The 15171-nt window shown below is 37.5% G+C and overlaps 1 protein-coding gene across 3 annotated transcripts in view; it reads right to left on the bottom strand.

Moving 5' to 3' along the window:
* Positions 1-15171, bottom strand: part of OCA2 (OCA2 melanosomal transmembrane protein) — a 285968-nt gene that overhangs the window by 43376 nt on the left and 227421 nt on the right. The gene's annotated exons all lie outside the window — the stretch shown is intronic.

Below are 15171 nucleotides of genomic sequence, written 5' to 3' on the forward strand. Positions count from 1 at the left end.
CCATTTCTTTTTAAGACCACTGTGGGGAAGACCTTCAAGAGGGCAGAGTAGTAAGACACGAATATCACCTTTCTCCCCACAAATACATCAAAAATACACCTGCTTGTGGAACACCTCTTACTGAACACCAACTGAGAGCTGGCAGAAGACCTCGGACTTTCAATAAGGACAACTTATCTCCACAAAACAGGTAGGGTGAAAGAAATGAGAAAAGAGACAAAGGAATCCAGATGGGACCTGTGCCTCTGGGAGGGAGCTATGAAGGAGGAAAAGTTTCTGAACACTTGGAAACCTTCATGGGCAGGCACATAGGAGAGCTTTGGAGCCTCAGAGGTGAGCACAGCAATCGGTGTGCAGAGGGAAAAGGGAGAGAACTCTGCACAGAGGTCAGTGCTGGCCAGTTCCCACTAGTTTGAGATGTTGTCTGCATGTACACAGGGCAGGTGGGGGCTTGGTGCCAGGGCTCAGGCTTCAGAGGTCAGATCCCAGGGATAGAACTGGGGTTGCCTACCACGAAGACAGTCTGAGGGGGCTAGTACTACATAGCTGGGGAAGTCAAGGAAAAAGCCTGGGCCTGCCACAAAGGCAAGAGATCATTATCTCAGGGACCCTCAAATTTCACGAGGTCACAGATGACAGGACCACACCTCTGCAAGTGCCAGAGACAAGTGCCAGTGGCAGTACAAACTGCAACTGTTATCTCTGACCCTAGAAGTGAGTGTTTCAGGCACCGCCATTGCCACTGAGCTGTGAGCAAGCACAGGTCACTGCCCATACCTTCCAGGGAGCTTGTGCAGCTTGGCACTGCCAAGGGACCCATGACCTGGAGCCAACTTCCCTGGGAGAATGCAGTTTGCCTCAGGCTTCTGCCACCACAGGCACTACCAACACTTCCCAATTGTGTCTGCTGTTTCCCTCCCTCCCCTGGCGTGAGTGAGCAAGTGAGCCCTAATCAGCCTCAGCCGCTGCTTTTGCCCCTTTTGTCCGGACAGGGAACAGACAATGGAGGGCGGCCTACAAACAGTAGGACAAACAGAACTTGGACAAAAGCAAAGCTGAGCACCAGGAGCTGTGTGACCAAACAAGATGAAGGGAATTTGCTCATGCAGTGACAAGAGTAGTGGAGTAAATCCTTGCAATTGTCTTGGTAAACTCTGCATCTGTGGAATATCTCAGTAGACAATGAGTGTTCCCATATTTGAAGCTGTGGAATTCAGGGGCAACTGTGAACTTTGGAAGCAAGTACAAGGTAAAATAATGCCAAATCAGAATCTGAGCTGGCCCCACAGTGCCCACAGCAGGTCTAGAGATGTTCCTAGAAATATTGGAGGACGTCCTGAGAAGATAGATTGGCTGGAGCCTCACTGTGGGGGCAAGGAAACTGACAGCTGAGGCCACAGGAAAATTGTCTTCTTACTACCACTCTTTATCTCTCTATGTATATATGTAATTTTTTTCATTTTGTTTTTTATTGTTGATTTTTTAATTATTGTTTTTTACTTTTTACTTTCTATTTTTTTATTTTCTTGCACATTATTTTTAAATAAATGTATTTTATTTTTCCCCTATTTCTACTGTACTTTTTCATTATATTGCATTTTTTCTATGTTTTTATCTTTTTCTTTGTTTTACTTTGTTTTTAATCTTATTTTTAACTATATTTTATATTTCTCTATTTTTACTTTACTTCCTTGTTGTATTTTTCTCTTGTTTTCTTCTCTGTTTTGTTTTTACATTTTTTCTTTTGTTTTATTGGTGTATATGTTTCATGCTTTATTTGCCTTTTTTTAAGTTTACTCTCCACATTTGATTTCATCTTGGTGCTATGTTTTTGCTAATTTATCTTTCAGTGTTTTACATTTATGGGTTTCTTTTTTGGTTCAATAGCTCTCTTCTTTTTTGTTTCCTTTTTTTTCTTTCCTCTTCTTTTTGTGAGTTTGAGTGTGCATTTCTTTGTGTGTTTTTGTTTAGTTTTGTTTAGTTTACTATATTTCTTGTGGTTCTGTCTACATGTTATTTTCTTGTTTGATTGATTTTTTTCTTTTTCTTTATCTTCTGTGCCAAGTAGTTCGTGGAGCCTTGGTGCTCCAGCAATGGGTTGGACTTGAACTTTTAAGGTGAGAGACCTGAATCCAGGATGTTGGACCACAAGAGAACTCCTGACCCCATGGAATATTAACTAGAGAAAGTTCTTCCAAAGGTCTCATCCCAACACTAAGACCTGGCTACACCCAACAGCCAGAAAGTTCCAGTGCTGGACACCTCATGCCAAACAACTAGAAAAAAGGAACACAACCCCACCCAATAGCAAACAGTATAGCTTGAAGCTATACTAAGCTCACAGACACCACCTCCCCTACAGAAAAAAAAAAAAAAACACTGGATGCACCACTGCCCATTAGAGGGAACAGATCCAGTTTCACCAATCAGAACATAGGCACCAGTTTCACCCACCAGGAATCTATTCAAGGCACTGATCCAACCCCACCCATTAAGGGAAGACTCCACAAGTAAGAGGAACTACAATCTTACATCCTGTTGAAAGGAGACCCCAAACACAATAAGTTAAACAAAATTAGAAGACAGAAAACTTGCAGCAGATGAAGCAGCAAATTAAAAATCCACAAGACCAAACAAATGAAGAGGAAATAGGCAGTCTACCTGAAAAAAATTCAGAGTAATGATAGTAAAAATGATCCAAAATCTCAGAATGGAGGCACAGATAAGTAGAATTGATGCATGGATGGAAAAGATACAGGAAATGTTTAAAAAGGACCTAGAAATAATGAACAATCAGCAATGAACAACACAGTAACTGAAATAAAAAATACACTAGAGAAAACTAATAGCAGAATAACTGAGGCAGAAGAATAGATAAGTGAGCTGGAAGATAGAATAGTAGAAATAACTGAAGCACAGTAGAATAAAAAAGAAAAAGAAAGGATGAGAAGAAATGACAACAGTCTTAGAAAGCACTGAAACAACTTTAAGTGCACCAACATTTGAATTACAGGAGTCCCAGAGAAAGAAGAGAAAAATAAAGGGCATAAGAAAATATTTGAGGAGACAATAGTCAAGAACTTCTCTAACATGGGAAAGGAAATAGCCACCCAAGTCCAGTAATCCAAAAACAGTCCCATACAGGCAAACTCAAAGAGAAACACACCAAGACACATATTAAGCACAAACAAAAATTAAACACAAACACACAAAAATATCAAAAGCAGCAAGGGAAAAGCAACAACATACAAAGGAACTCCCATAAGGTTAACAGCTGATCTTTCAGTGAAAATTTGTAGGCCAGAAGGAAGTGACAGGCTATACTTAAAGTGCTGAAAGGAAAAAAAAAAAAAAAACTACAACTAAGATTACACTACAAAGCAAGGATCTTGTTCAGATTCAATGGAGAAATCAAAAGCTGTACACATTAGCAAAAGTTAAGAAAATTCAGCACCAGCAAACCAGCTTTACAATAATTGCTAAAGGAACTTCTTTAGGCAGAGAACACAAGAGAAGAAAAACACCTACAAATGCAAACCCAAAACAATAAAGTAAATGGTAATAAGATTGGACATATTAATAGTTACCTTAAATGTTAATGGATTAAACACTCCAACAAAAAGACATAGACTGGCTGAATGGATACAAAAAGCAAGACCTAGATGTATGCTGTCTACAAGAAATTAACTTCAACCTAGGGACACCTACAGACTGAAAGTGAGCCTGGAAAAAGTTATTCCATGCAAATGGGAATCAAAAGATAATTGGAGTACTATAACTCATATCAGATAAAATAAACTTTAAAATAAAGACTATTACAAAAGACAAAGAAGAACACTACATAATGATCAAGGATTCAATCCAAGAAGAAGATATAGCAATTATAAATATATGTGCACCCAACATAGAAGCACCTCAATACATAAGGCAAAAGCTAACAGTTATGAAAAGGGAAATCAACAGTACCACAGTAATAGTAGGGGACTTTAACACTCCACTCACATCAATGGTCAGATCATCCAGAGGAAAAGTTAATAAGGAAATGCAAGCCTTAAATGACCCATTAGACCAAATCAACCTATTGATATTTTCAGGACACTCCATCAAAAGAAGCAGAATACACTTTTTTTCAAGTGCACATGGGAGATTCTCCAGGATATATCACATCTTGGGTCATAAATCAACTATAAATTTAAGAACATTGAAGTCATATCAAACATTTTTTTCTGACCACAAAACTGTAAGATTAAATATCAATTAACAGGAAGACAAACACATGAAGGCTACTCAATACACTCCTAACTAACCAAGAGGTCACTGAAGAAATCAAACAGAAAATAAAACAATATCTATAAACAAATGACAGGGAAAGCATGACAATCTATAACTTATGGGATGAAGCAAAAGCAGTGCTAAGAGGTAAGTTCATAGCAATACAAACCTAACTCAAGGAACAAGAAAAGATCAAATAAATAACCTTACACCTAAAGCAACTAAAAAAAGGAGAAGAGCAACAACAACAACAAAACTAAAAGGTAGTGGAAGGAAAGAAATCAAAGATCGGAGCAGAAATAAATGAAATATACAAAATACCAAGCATTTTTATGACAACAACACTAAGAGATTAAATATAAATTAACGGGAACACAAACACATGAAGACCACCCAATACACTCCTAACTAACCAAGAGGTCATTGAAGAAATCAAACAGGAAAGTAAAAAAATAATCTATAAACAAATGACAGGGAACACATGACAATCTATAACCTATGGGATGAAGCAAAAGCAGTGCTAAGAGGGAAGTTCACACCAATATAAACCTAACTCAAGGAACAAGAAAAAATCAAATAAACAACCTTACACTTAAAGCAACTAGAAAAAGAAGAAGAACAACAACAACAAAGCCCAAAGTTAGTGGAAGGAAAGAAATCAAAGATTAGAGCAAAAATAAATGAAATATATGAAATGTATGTGAAATAAATGAAAAAGTAATAAAGATCAATAAAGCTAAAGCCTAGTTCTTTGAGAAGATAAAACTGACAAACCATTAGTCAGAATCATCAAGAAAAAAAGGACTACACAAATCAATAAAATTAGAAGTGAAAAGGGAGAGGTTACAACAGATAATGCAGAAATGAAAAGGATCATAAGAGACTACTACAAGCAATTATATATGATGGAGAAAAGACAGCCTTTTCAATAAATGGCGCTGGTAAAACTGAACAGCTACTGGTAAAAGAATGAAATTAGAATACTTCCTAACACCATATTAAAAAATAAACTCAAAATGTATTAAAGACTTAAATGTAATGCCAGAAACTATAAAACTAAAACTCTTACTGGGAAACATAGGCAGAACACTCTTTGACATTAATTGCATCATCATCCTCTTTGATCCACCTCCTAGAGTAATAGAAATAAAAACAAAAATAAACAAATGAGGCCCAAAGATTTTTCACAGCAAAGAAAACTATAAAAAACTGAAAAGACAACACTCAGATTTTGAGAAAATATTTTCAAATAAAACAACTGACAAAGTATTAATCTCCAAAATACAGAAGTGGCTTATGCAGATAAACAAACAACTCAATGAAAAATGGGCAGAACATACAAATCTAAAAAAAAAAAAAAGGGGGGCAAAACTTTTCTCCAATGAAGACATACAGATGGCCTACAAAAACCTGAAAAGATGTGTTGCTCATTATTAGAGATACTCAAATCAAAACTACAATGAGGTATCACCTTACACCAGTCAGAATGACCATCATTAAAAAATCTACAAACAATAAATACTGGAGGCTTTGTGGAGAAAAGGGAACTCTATGCACTGTTGGTGGGAAGTGAGGTTGCCACAATGGAGAAGAGAATGGATATTACTTAAAGAACCAGGAAAGAAACTACCATGAAAGTGAAGTCACTCAGTCGTGTCCAACTCTTTGTGACCTTATGGACTGTGGCCCACCAGCCTCCTCTAGTCATGGGATTTTCCAGGCAAGAACACTGGAGTGGGTTGCCATTTCCTTCTCCAAGGGATCCTCTCAATCCAGAGATTTAACTCAGGTCTCCCACATTGTAGGCAGACTCTTTATCATCTGAGCCACCAGTGAATCACATATAATGCAGCAATTACACTACTGGGCATATACCCTGACAAGATCAGAATTCAAAAAGACGTATGTACCCCAATGTTCATTGCAGCACTATTTACAGTATCCAGGACATGGGAGCAACCTATATGTCCATTGACAGAGAAGTGGATAAAGAAGTTGTGTTAAAATAGGCTGGAATATTACTCAACCATGAAAAGGAAGGAGTGCTAATTAGTTGAACTGAGGTGGATGAATGTAGAACCAGTTATAGAGAATAAAGTAAGTCAGAAAGAGAAACACAAATATTGTATATTAAATATATACGGAATCTAGAAAAATGTTAGTGATGAATCTATTTTAGGGCAGGAATAGAGACAGACATGGAGAACAGACTTGCAGACACAGAAGGAGAAAGAGAGCATGGCAAGAATTGAGAAATTAGTATTGATATACATACACTACCATGTGTAAAAATAGATAGCTAGTGGGAAATTGCTATGTAACACAAAGCTCAGCCAGGTCTGTGACAGACTAGATAAGTTGGATGGGGGCACGTTGGGAAGGAAGCTAAAGAGTGAGGGGATATATATATATATATATATATATATATATATATATATATATATATATATAATGGTTGATTTGAATTGTTGATGGCAGAATCCAACACAATAATGTAAAGCTATTATCCTCCAATTTTAAAAAACAGAGATGCAAAAGAAGAAAAAACAATGCAGGTCAGATAAACATATTGATATATTCAGCTCAACAGATATTAATTGCTAAAAACAACACAATCATTAAAAAAATAAAAAACGTTTTAAAAAAGATTGCTCTCTGGGAGTACTGTTCACCTGTATATAATGAAATATCTCTCCATATAGAATGTCTTTCTAGTAAGTTGCATTTCAAATTTCTTTTTAAAGTTTAAACCTCACAGAGTTTTAGAAAACTAAAAAGAAAATTCATGGTTTTTATAACTTAAAGAAAAGTCTATTTAAGTGAAGCATGTGACTCTTTTCATAGTACTAGACAGATTCTGAAAATTCTTTACAGAAAAAGGTAGGAAAAAGAATTGGATGAAGGAGATATAAGTGCAGGAGCCGTTCTGCTCAGTCTACCTGCTTTGTCCCAGCCAAAGATGGGATCCTCTGCTGTCCATGACAGATCCTGGACAGGAAACACCAACAGGGAACCAGACACAGGGGTGACATATCTACCTAGTACCTCTCAAATGTGGTCTTTTCACTGTGATGTCATCATGCTGCATAATTTAAAATATTGAAATTATCAGCTTGACTATGTCTAAATATGTTTATAACTTTCCCATCCATATGTACAACTCTTTGTTAGGCTTCATACAAAAACTGTGGAGCAAAAATATTGGGTCTTCAATCACATGATCAATCAAGATTGCTATATCAACTAAATCATAATATAAGCCTATTTAGAGCATGGTTTCTTGATATCAGCCTAAAGAGATGTTAGGAACAAGATCATTCTTTGTTTCAGGATCTGTCCTGTTCATTGATGAATGTTTAACAGTATTCCTGGTCTCTACCCAGTTGATGCCTGTTGTACCTTCTCTGACCCAGTATGACAACCAAAACATCTTCAGACAGTGCCAAAAATGTCACTACAAAATTGCCCCTTGTTAATAATCACTGATTTATAGTAATACAACTTTTACTAAAATAAACAAAAATTTTAATTTGAAAAAGAAAACAATGTAATGGAAAAATTATCTTTATATGCTATTGACTGAAAGAAAATTTAAAGGTCTAAGCCAGATTAAAACTTTTGCTAGATATGAAATAGACATGGTATATATACATACACATACATACATACTGTATTTGGTGTACACCTTAATGTATGCCTAAAGACAACTATCTATTTATAGATTTAGTGTCATATAATTACTCCACAATGGTCTGTGGCAACAGTGTCAGACAAAATAAAGGAAAATTTTCAGAATACTTGAACATGGCATCTAATAATTCATTTATGACTAACTGATCTCTTAATTGAGAAAGTCAAAATATGAGAATACAAAAAGCCAGTAATTCCTTTATAAAATTACGAATGAAATAACTGTAATAATTAATTCTATCAAATTTAAATTTACAAATATATATTTTACACTTCAGCAAACTAAAGTTTATGTATAGTTGAAGACTATATACATCACTTGTCTCCTCCATCAATTTATATAGTGAAAAGATGATTGTGTAATATGATGTAAATCCCTCACAATATGAAATATATTATCCTTCTGTTGCAGTGACAGGTTGCAAAACAACTGGTTCAGTAATAACCTGATATCCCTGCCCCACTGAAATTAGACAAATAACAACAAATCAGTGACACTAAAAAAGCCTCTTGATGAAAGTGAAAGTGGAGAGTGAAAAAGTTGGCTTAAAGTTCAACATTCAGAAAATGAAGATCATGGCATCTGGTCCCATCACTTCATGGGAAATAGATGGGGAAACAGTGGAAACAGTGTCAGACTTTATTTTGGGGGGGGGCTCCAAAATCACTGTAGATGGTGACTGCACCCATGAAATTAAAAGACGCTTACTCCTTGGAAGGAAACTTATGAGCAACCTAGATAGCGTATTCAAAAACAGACATTACTTTGCCAACAAAGGTCCGCCTAGTCAAGGCTATGGTTTTTCCTGTGGTCATGTATGGATGTGAGAGTTGGACTGTGAAGAAAGCTGAGCGCCGAAGAAAAAATGCTTTTGAACTGTGGTGTTGGAGAAGACTCTTGAGAGTCCCTTGGACTGCAAAGAGATCCAACCAGTCCATTCTGAAGGAGATCAGCCCTGGGATTTCTTTGGAAGGAATGATGCTAAAGCCGAAACTCCAGTACTTTGGCCACCTCATGTGAAGAGTTGACTCATTGGAAAAGACTCTGATACTGGGAGGGATTGGGGGCAGGAGAAGAAGGGGACAACAGAGGATGAGATGGCTGGATGGCATCACCGACTTGATGGACGTGAGTCTGGGTGAACTCCGGGAGTTGGTAATGGACAGGGAGGCCTGGCATGCTGCGATTCATGGGGTCGCAGAGTCGGACACGACTAGACGACTGAACTGAACTGAACTGAATTCCTTCCAAATGGGGGACTAAGAGGTCTTAAGCTCCCTTCTGCAGTCAAATAAATAGATATTGGATAAAGTACACTTTAAAGGCTTTACTGGATTAGTGAGACAATGTAATGTTTTCCAAAGAATCTCCTTTTCCAATAAAATGTTTAGTGCAGCTAGCTGGGAGCTGCAGATATGAATGGCAAGGAAGGATGAAATTGCCTTGAGCTGGATGCCAACCAGGGTTTTCCAGGTGGCACTAGTGGTAAAGAACCCATCTGCCAATGCAGTAGATGTAAAGAGCTGCGAGTTTGATCCCTGGGTCAAGAAGATCCCCTCGAAGAAGGCATGGCAACCCACTCTAGTATTCTTGGTTGAGAATCCCCTGGACAGAGGATCCTGGTGGGCTACAGCTCATAGGGTCACCAAGAGTTGGATACAACTGAAGTGACTTAGCACAGAGGCCAACCAGGCACTAAAACCATTGTACTGAAATGTGAGCAGCAGCAATGTTGTAGGTTGAAACCAATGATTCTCACCCTGAACTGAGAGCCTTGAAACAGGCTGAAAATTATCCCCTGGCATCCAGTAGAGGCAAACAGAAGCAGTTCCTGCAAGAAAACACCCCAAATGTAGCCTCTCAGGAGTTCCACAGATTAAGATCAAGTAGTCAAGAGTACAAGTAGTGAAGTAACATGAATGAGAGAATAAATAACCAAAACAGATTTAAATATACCACAAACATGCAATAAGGAGAATCTATAGATACCAGATATAGTAGAGTAATTTTGTTTAAAGAAACTAGAGTTGAAGAGTGTAAAAGTAACAGGTAACATTTGCCTTTTGATGAGTTAAGAATGTAAGTTGTCATTTCTTGAGTAAACCACTAAAAGAGAATATTAATTGCCAAAAAATGGGAAATCAAATTCTACATAATCCTTAATCAACTCAGATAAAGAAGAAAAAAAGATTGAAAATAAAAGTATACAAGGTCAGACTAATAAAAAGATAGCAGATTTAAACTCAAATGTATTAATATAGTCATTAAGAGTAATAGAGTCAGGCACGACTGAGCGACTTCACTTTCACTTTTCACTTTCATGCACTGGAGAAGGAAACGGCAACCCACTCCAGTGTTCTTGCCTGGAGAATCCCAGGGACGGGGGAGCCTGGTGGGCTGCCATCCATGGGGTCGCACAGAGTCGGACATGACTGAGGTGACTTAGTGGCAGCAGCAAGAGTAATAGAATAAATATATTATTAAAAGGCTAAATATTGTCAGACTGGACTAAAAATATGAGTTTTATACCCAAATACATGCTGTCTTCCAAAGACATATTTAAAATATAAGATAAGAAAAGTTGAAAGTTAAAGGATAGGGAAAAAAATGAAAGTTTCTAACTTTCTATCCCTCATGAACAGTTAATAATTCTAAATTTCTATATGCTTAGTAACACAGCCTCAAATATATACAAATCATCCATAGAACTGCAAGGACAATAAGATATATCCACAATTGGGGATTGGCTAGGGAAATTGGCTACTTAAGAAAAAAAGAGCATGATTGAAGAAATCAAATTAAAAATAAGCTTTGAATGAATAAAATACAATCAAAATACATATAATAACTTGGAAGAATGTAGTTAAATCTATGCAAATGAAATTTATGGCATTAAATATCATATTTGAAAATATAAAGCATGAAAAGAAAGCTAAGCATTCGTTTTCAGAAGGTAAAAAATAACAAGTTAACCCAAAGGAAGAAGAAAATGATAAAATAGAAAAAATATTCAATTGAGAGAAAAGACTAACAAAATTTGCGTGCTAATGGAGACTAATAAATAGAAAAGAAGAAAGAGGAGGACAGAGAGAATAGAAGTGACAAGTTACCAATTTAGCAATGAAAACAGCATCTCTAAAGAGACTGCTAAGCAGATAAAGGAATGAAACTACAAAATGGTAAAATTAATTGTAGCACTCTTTTTATTTTTCATACATATATCCAGTTGATTCAGCAACATTTGTTGAAAAGATGTTCCTTTCCGTATTGAATTATTTGGCACTTTTGTTTAAAATTAGTTGTTCATAAATGGGATATGGCCAAGATGGTGGAGTAGGAAGACTCTGAGATCACCTCTTCCCATGGGCACACCATAATTACAACTATTCACAGGGCAACTATCTATGAGAACAACCTGACAACTAATAGAAAATATTTTCCGCAACTAAAGATATAAAGGAACTGCAAGATGGGTAAGAGTAGTACAGTCACAGCACAGTACAGTAGTACAGTCACAGTAAAACACACACCCCAGGATGGCAACTCACAAATGGGAGGATAATCATGAATTCAGAAGTGATTATCCTCCAAGTAATCCCCAAGAAGTGAGGAGTCCAAGCCTCACATTGGGCTCCCCCATTCAGGATCCTGCACCAGAAAGACCAGCTCCCCAAACATCCAGCATTGAAGTCCAATGGGGCTTGCATGTAGCAGAGCCAAAGGGCTATAGGAAAGAGAGACTCCAATCTCAAAAAGTGCACACAAAATCTCACATGCTCTGAGTCCCAGTGAAGAAGGAGTCATTTGTAAAGAGCCTGAGTCAGACCCATTTGCTGACCTTAGAGAGCTTTTCCATTGTAGGAGACAACTTAGACTGCCCCTCGGGACACAGATGCTGGTAGGAGTCATTCTTGGAAGTTTATTCTACCATGAGGATACTGGTGCTCACAACTACCATTTTTGAGTCCTCTTTCTAGCCTATTAGTGCTGGGGGCTTACCCACCTACTAGCAGGCATACACCAAACACAGGGCCCACCAGTCCTGCAGTTAGCTGCACCAGGACATGGCCTTACTCAACAATGCACCAGAACTAGCTCAGGGGATCCTCAGACCCAGATTGACCCATCAGTAGGTCAGCAACCACCACATAAGGCAAGACCTGGTACCCAACCAGGCCAGGGGCCAGGCCCACCTGCCAGCATTCCCACAGAAGTTGGCCTCATCAAAACAGAATGGCCAACACACCCTATATTGAGGGACCCTAGAGCATATAGCTCTGGTCCCCTGATGCTGGGCCCTGTAGGACGTCTCTTACACAAGGCATTCCACCAAGATCAGGAAATGTATCTGACCTACTTAATATATAGAAATAAACAGAAAGAATTAGGCAAAATGAAAAGACAGAAAAATACATTCCCATCTAAACAGAATAAAGGAACAAGATAAAACCTCAGAAGAATTAAATGGACATACTGGCGACCCACTCCAGTACTCTTGCCTGGAAAATCCCATGGACGGAGGAGCCTGGTGGGCTGCAGTCCCTCGGGTCACTAAGAGTCAGACACGACTGAGCGACTTCACTTTCACTTTTCACTTTCATGCATTGGAGAAGGAAATGGCAATCCACTCCAGTGTTCTTGCCTGGAGAATCCCAGGGATGGGGGACCCTGGTGGGCTGCCGTCTATGGGATCACACAGAGTCGGACACGACTGACTCGACTTAGCAGCAGCAGTAGCAGCAAGCAATCTACTCAATAGAGAGCTCAACATATTAAATAGATAACTAATAAGGACCTACTGGATAGCACAGGCAACTCTACTAAATAATCTGTAATGACATATATTGAAACAGTATCTAAAAACAAGTGTATATATGTATACATATAACTAACTGATTCATTTTGCTATATAGAAGAAACTAACTCAAAATTGTAAATCAACCCTACTCCAATAAGTTTTTTTTTTTTTTTAAAGAATACAAACAACCTGATTGGAAAATAGGCCAAAGTTATTAACAGATACCTCATCAAAGAAGATATACAGATGGTAAACAAACATAAAAATATGTGCGACATCATATGGCAACAGTGAAATTAAAATTAAAATAACAGAGACACAACTACATACCTATTAGAATGGCCAAAATCTAAAACACCAATACCAAGTTCTTCTAGCATGTGGAGTAATAGTAATTCTTATACATTACCGATGAGAATTCAACATGCCACAGTCACTCTGAAAGACAGTTTGGCAAATCCTTACATAACTAAACATACTCTTACCACATGATTCAATAATCACACTCCTTAGTACTTATTCAGAGGATCTGAAAAGTAATGGCCATCAAAAAAACTTAGCACATGGATGCATATAGCATTTTGTTCATAACTACCCAAACTTGGAAACAATCAAGATATCCTTAAATAGATAGATAAATCAACTGCAGTGCATTCAGGCAATAGAATATTATTCAGTGTTGAAAAGAAATCAAGCATGAAGAGCCATGGCAAGCATGCATGCATGCATGTGTGAATAGTCACTCATATCATGTCTGACTCTTTGTGACCCCATGGACTGTAGCCTGGCAGGCTCCTCTGTCATGGGATTTTTCAGGCAAGAATATTGGAGTGGGTTGCCATTTCCTCTTCCAGGGGATAGTCTCAACCCATGGATCAAACCTGCAACTCTTGCATTGGCAGGTGGATTCTTTATGCTCTGGAAGAAATTTTAAATGCATATTACTAAGTGAAAGAAGCCAAACTGAAAAGCTATATATGGTACGATTCAAATTATATTATTCTGGAAATGGAGGAACTATGGAGAATGGTTAAAAGAGCAGTGGGTGATGATTTCAAAGTTCAGTTCAGTCACTCAGTCATGTCCAGCTCTTTGCGACCCCATGGACTGCAGCATGCCAGGCCTCCCTGTCCATCACCAACTCCTGGAGTTTACTCAAACCCATGTCCATTGAGTCGGTGATGCCATCCAAGCATCTCATCCTCTGTTGTCCCCTTCTCTTCCCACCTTCAATCTTCCCCATAATCAGGGTCTTTTCCAATGAGTCAGTTCTTCACATCAGGTGGCCAAAGTATTGGAGTTTCAGCTTCAACATCAGTCCTTCCAATGAATATTCAGGACTGATTTCCTTTAGGATTGACTGGTTGGATCTCCTTACAGTTCAAGGGATTCTCCAAGAGTCTTCTTCAACACCACAGTTCAAAAGCATCAATTCTTCAACACTCAGCTTTCTTTATAGTCCAACTCTCACAATACATACAAATATCAAATCAGTATATTGTACACTTGAAACTAATGTTACATGTCAATTATACTACAGTGAAATGGAAAACATAGAAAATAAAAATAAAGAGTTCAAGGTAATGATCACAAAGATGATAAAAGAAATGATAAGAAAGAATGAACACAGTGGGAAGTTTAACAAAAATATTAGAATATATAAAGAACAAACAAAACTGAAGAATACAAAAAATGATTTTTTTTAAATCCCATTAGAGGGAATCAACCACAGTTGAGATTATATAGAGGAATGGATCAGTGAACTGGAAAATAAAGTATAAGTCATCAAAGTTGAACAGAAAAAAAATATTAAAAGAATGAGGACAGTTTAACTATACTAATATTCGCATTACAAGGATTCCAGAAGGAGAAGAGAAAAAGGGGCAGAGGACATATTTAAAGACATAAGAGCTGAAAACTTTCCTAACCAGGGAAAAGAATATACATCCAGGTCCAGGAATCACAGAGAGTTTCGAACAAGATCAACCAAAAGAGATTCACACGAAGACTCATTGTAACTAAAATGGCAAAAGTAAAATAATCTTAAAAGCAGCAGGGGAAAAACAACCAGTTACATCTGTTGACATTTTTAGTAGAAACTGCGGCAAGAATGAAGTGGCACAACATATACAAAGTGACAAAAGGAAAAAACCAATAACCAAGAATATTCTACCCATCAAGGATTTCACTCATATGTGAAGGAGACATAGCTTTATACACAAGCAAAAGCTGAGTTTAGCACCACCAAAGTGGCTTCACAGGAAATGTTAAAGGGACTACTCTAAGTGGAAAAAACCACAACTAGAAATGTGAAAATTATGAAAGGAAAAAAACTCTCATTGGTGATGGTAAATATACAACAAAGGTAGTACATAAACTATTTATAAAGTTACTAGAAAGGTTAAAAGAT

This window comes from Bos indicus x Bos taurus, chromosome 2, assembly GCF_003369695.1.
Source record: "Bos indicus x Bos taurus breed Angus x Brahman F1 hybrid chromosome 2, Bos_hybrid_MaternalHap_v2.0, whole genome shotgun sequence".
NCBI lineage: Eukaryota > Metazoa > Chordata > Mammalia > Artiodactyla > Bovidae > Bos > Bos indicus x Bos taurus.